The following is a 5,151-nucleotide window of genomic DNA, read 5'->3' on the forward strand; positions in this document are numbered from 1 at the left end:
CGTGAAATTTGTAGCGTGCCATCCGTCATTTTAAACTTTCCCCATTTCGCAGCAGGTACGGATATTTACATTTTATAGTGAGGAAGACTAACCGAATCGTTGGTCGCAGCTCAAATTCACCGCTACTTACGCGCTCGCTCCAGTTGGCGCCAAAAACGAATGGTGCTGCCATCTGTCAATGGAGACAGTCATACTAGAAAACAAAAAAAGTATTGACGCAACCATTGACGATTGCATAATTTGTATGCAATTTAATTTCAGAAGATAGGATGTTCATCGAAAACGATTAATACCGACATATATTCGTTATTGAAGTGCTAGTTACGGAGTGTGCTGTATTTACCCGTAAATGTGTCATTAAAGTTGTGACGCATTAACCAGTTCAAACCTTCGAAACAGCGTCAATTGCAATGAGAAATCAATGTACTTGTATCAGTTATGATATTTTGTTTCTAATAAAATTGTGTTTAAGCGAATTAGGAAACCACGGCTCAGTTGCTCCGTTAAAAACAGGAATCGTTTCGTCTTCGTACTGATGTTAAAATCAATGAATTTTTCATAAATCTGCCTGCTTTCGTCGTTAATTCGTAACTTGTGAATAATTTTGTTTGCTATTTAGTTAACTGGTCATTCGAATGTAATTTACAGGTGTAGCTACCAAATGCTGTACTGACATTTTTTACTCAATCCATTAACCGTTTAAAATGTAGAACTATGGTCTGAAAACAATTTTTAAACATTTGTGGCTGAAATGAGGTGCACAGGCATTTTATTTATTTGCTGTATCGGATGTTGGAGACTGGTACAGAAATTTGACATTTACTATTGATGTTATAGGAAGAGAGTATTAACGGATTTTCTATTTGAGATCCTTTTGAGGCGAAGAACTTAACAACTTTAAACAGCAACGGATAGAAGGGGAAACAAAGGGAATATTGCAACACCAGTATCATTATCAAAAAAACATTACAGCCACATAAATATACATACTTGTGTTGTCAGTTTCATTGAGGCTGTTAAATCATGTGTAAGAGGAACTGACCTGTAGATTCGTTATGTTTTTATATACTTTTTAACACTGATACTATTTATAACTGTCAAAACTATTCCAAAGCAAGTATTATACCCGTGATGTTTAAAAGTAAATAAATTTGATTCAAAAGTAAGTGTTAACAGATAGTTAGGTATCTCAAGTGATATCGGCTCTGTTAGTAATAGGAGTGTTCAGATATTACTGTAACTTTTTATCCACCAGTTCTTGAACACATAGCTAACAGTGATACACCACCAAACCTGGCGATAGATTTTCCATTACACCCGAATTTTAAGTGTAAGAAACAATCCTAACCTAAGAGAATTTAATTTTGCATTTTTTATGTAGCCAACAATAATATTGAAGTGTCTAAAACCCATACCAAAAATTATAATTGTATACAATGAAGAGCACCTCAAATGTTGACGGTCTGTTTGATGCACAGGAGATTGTCATGGATATGTTGAAAATGTGGATTGAAAGACACTGTAAGACAGATGGCAGCTATCCTGTGAAATCTTACTTACCTAGTTTTAACGACCAGTGTGGAATCTAGGAATATACTAAAATCCTCTGTACCGTCTGTCACACTTTGTAGTGGATTGCAGCAATGGATTTAGGTGTTCCGAAACTTGACACTGACTCCAGTAAAAATAAGCTTGGGGTGGATGTGTATCATCATATGTGGAAATGCCCACACATTGAAATGCTTGAATCCTTTGATTATAGAGGTGGTTTACATAAATCTAGTTTAAAAGAATTCACATAAACTTAAACATACAAGTAATATGTATTTAATTATCCATCACACACTATTGACATCTGCACATCCCATCTTGGCAGTGTGCTAGTGGTTTCTTTCATTCATGCATTGTGTTTTGTATCCCATCGTGAAGAAATGACTTTAGGAACATACAATGAGTTGAATGCTATTTAGGGATGTATGATTTAATTTCTGGTTATATACATACTGTGTGTGACTATACCAATTACATCTCCAAAGGTGAAACATTCTATGCTGTTTGAATAATTTATCATAATAACAATAATAATAACAATGATAATAATGATAATGACAATGACCCGGCCGGGGTGGCCGAGCGGTTCTAGGCGCTACAGTCTGGAACCACGCGACCGCTACGGTCGCAGGTTCAAATCCTGTCTCGGGCATGGATGTGAGTGATGTCCTTTGGTTAGTTAGGTTTAAGCAGTTCTAAGTTCTAGGGAACTGATGACCTCAGCAGTTAAGTCTCATAGTGCTCAGAGCCATTTTTTGATAATGACAATGATAATAATATCCATTACACCTGTAGACATCACATATAGAGAACAATACAACAGATTATTCAGAAGTGCAGTAGGTTAGTTATTAACATTAGAGTTTTATATTACAGTTAATAAATTCGTTTATTTTGCTGAATGGGTAGGCAACTAAACAGCCATGCAGTGTTTGTTTGAATGTTTTTTCACGTAGATCTTTTACCATTTGTGAAAGCTTATTACATACATAATTTGTGCCACATGAGTTCATAACTGTTGACTGATTTCAAGTGTGCAGTATGAAGTGTAAGTGTACCTGTAGCATCTTGTGTTCCGACAGTGTAAATTCTCTCTGCTTTTTGGTTCTGGCGTACCAATAATTACCCTAATAGCTTTCGTCTGCAGTAATACGATGTCATGCAGATAACTACAGTTTGCTCATAAAATAATATAATACGACATATATGAGATATAGGATGCTCTAACATACGTTTCAGGTACAAAATCTAAAAGTTAGCTTAACAAATAAATTACGCTAGACAACTTACAATAGGTAGATATATTTTACATGTTAACTCTAAGATAATTTGTCTTCTGAATATACCCCACATAACATGTATCATCTGAGGGAAGCTTGTCTTTTAGAGTATGGCTGAGTTTTGTTTTTATTCAGCAAGAATCCATTTGCTCTTGACCAGTAAGATGCTAGACTGATTGTCTCTTCATCACAGGCTTTAAGGCCACTGAGATCATTACCACTTTGAAGAAAGAAAAGTTGTGTCATCAGCATATAGTGTCATTACTTGATATAATAAATGAAGGTAGGTCACTAATCGTTCTTAGGGACAAGAAAAGGCCCAGCACACTGAATGCTTACACGGAAAGCTATCATCTGTTTATATTCTAGCAAAGATAAAGCCTTTTTAATGTGACCATTAACGTTAACTGGACTGTACTTCCCTGAATCTAAACATCCCGATACACTGTAGGAATAGTGGCCCATAAGTTACTTTGCTACTTGAGATTTGGATATCTGGGGAACTTCCTACGCCTTGTGTGTTGTCTAACAGCAGCCTGCTATAGACTTTTTGCACCATAGTATAAAACTCATTTCTGAATGCCAGACAGTTATGGGTAATCTGTATGTAAATTATTCTTTAATTTTTCTTCTAGTAGTATGGATGTGAATTTTAGAACTCACCTTATACTCACTCTTGTTATTAATCACAAACACAGTTGTGGAGTACATGTACTGGCATTTAAGTGTAAGTGTCCCAGATGATGATCCTGCAAGATGTTAGGTTATCAACTGTACAAAGTGTTCTTACTGCTTGCTTATGTAAAATAAGTACATTTTTTATTTCAGCTGTACTGAAATCAGTGAAGTTGCACGTAAAGTTAGAATGCGGTAGCAAATAAGAAGCAGCTGAACAAAAATTAAATGGAAGATGTGGACTTCAAAGTGAAGACTGGTTTATTGTAGGTTTCCATGCTAGTTTATACTGTGCAAGTCGCTTCACCTCTGCGTCCATTACCAAATTGACAGTTCTTTGAAACTTGGACTCTGCCCTATCAACTGAGCCCTTCTTTTAGTCAAGCTGCACCAGAAATTTATTTTTTCTCGATACAATTCAGTACTCCCTCATTAGTTATTTGATCTACCCAACTGTTCTTCAGCATTCTCGGTAGGTGCACATTTCAAAAGCTTCTATTCTGTTCCTGTCTGAACTGCCCACCATCCATGTTTCACTTTTGTACAACTCTTCCTTTATATGCAGTTTAAACAAATTTGTCTTTTTTCAGAAATGCTGTTCTTGCTATTGCTAGTACGCATTTTATAGCCTCTATGCTTTGGCATCTGTAAATTATTTTGCTGCCCAAATAGTAAACCACATCAAATACTGTAGTATCTCAAGATTTTAAACATGGCTGCAACAGCAACTGTTGAATTTCTTCACGATAAAGGATGACAGCCAAAAACATCTGCCCTAGTGCTTTCACACTCTTGTCTCGATAGTTCATACGCGAAGTAATGGTGCTAAACTGTTCGCTTTGACCCTGTGCCCATAGTCATGTTGTACTAATGGAGAAGATGTCTTAATTATTGACGACGCCTTTGGCACAATTGTTTTATTAATCTTCATTGCATGATGTAATTTTAGTAAGTAACTAAAGATTTTATGCCTGTATTACTCTGGTAATTTCATTATTACTTAAGCTTTTGTGTTTCTCACTTCCGATGCTAAGGCTTTTCTAATGAAAGTGTCTTCCTGTTCAGGATTTTTTACTTCTGATGAAGGTATATTTATATGTACCGAAACCTTGGTCAAGAATTTTAATAAATTTTCATCCTGCAACTGTTTTTGGCTGTCATCCTTTATTGTGAAGAACTGTAGTATCTCATTTTCTAATCTACAAAAACATAATCTGATTTAATTCGACAACATTCCATTATCCTTGATTTACTTTGTATTTATTTACTATCCCTCTTTAAGCATTAAAAATGCAACATATGTCATCTTTTGTGTTCATACACGCTTACATATAGAGTTACATAAATAATACACTTGGTGCAAAAGGCATTTTATATCATTATTGCCTACCAAGCTACAAAATTCTCCATCATATTTCACGTGTTATATTCACATATAAAAGTTTAATACAAATGAAACTATGCTACCACCTAAGATCATGTTTAGGGTACATTTTGAACTCTTCTATTGTATAAAATGCCTTTTCTCTGAGCCATTTCTGTGAGGTGTTGTCACCAGACAGTGATACATTGTGTGCCTATTCTGGAAATGTGTTAAATAGTTTTATCCCCATGTATCTGTAACCATCTTGAGTGTTTTCAACTG

The 5,151-nt window shown here is 35.4% G+C and overlaps 1 long non-coding RNA gene across 1 annotated transcript; it reads left to right on the top strand.

The window, feature by feature from the left end:
- Nucleotides 1-210: 210 nt before the first annotated feature.
- On the top strand, nucleotides 211-944 carry LOC126213394 (uncharacterized). Its single transcript, XR_007541156.1, has 2 exons — nucleotides 211-587; nucleotides 869-944. It is a non-coding gene; the product is annotated as an uncharacterized LOC126213394 (long non-coding RNA).
- The last annotated feature ends 4,207 nt before the right edge of the window (nucleotides 945-5,151 follow it).

The sequence above is a fragment of the Schistocerca nitens genome, chromosome 11 (assembly GCF_023898315.1).
Source record: "Schistocerca nitens isolate TAMUIC-IGC-003100 chromosome 11, iqSchNite1.1, whole genome shotgun sequence".
NCBI classification, from domain to species: domain Eukaryota; kingdom Metazoa; phylum Arthropoda; class Insecta; order Orthoptera; family Acrididae; genus Schistocerca; species Schistocerca nitens.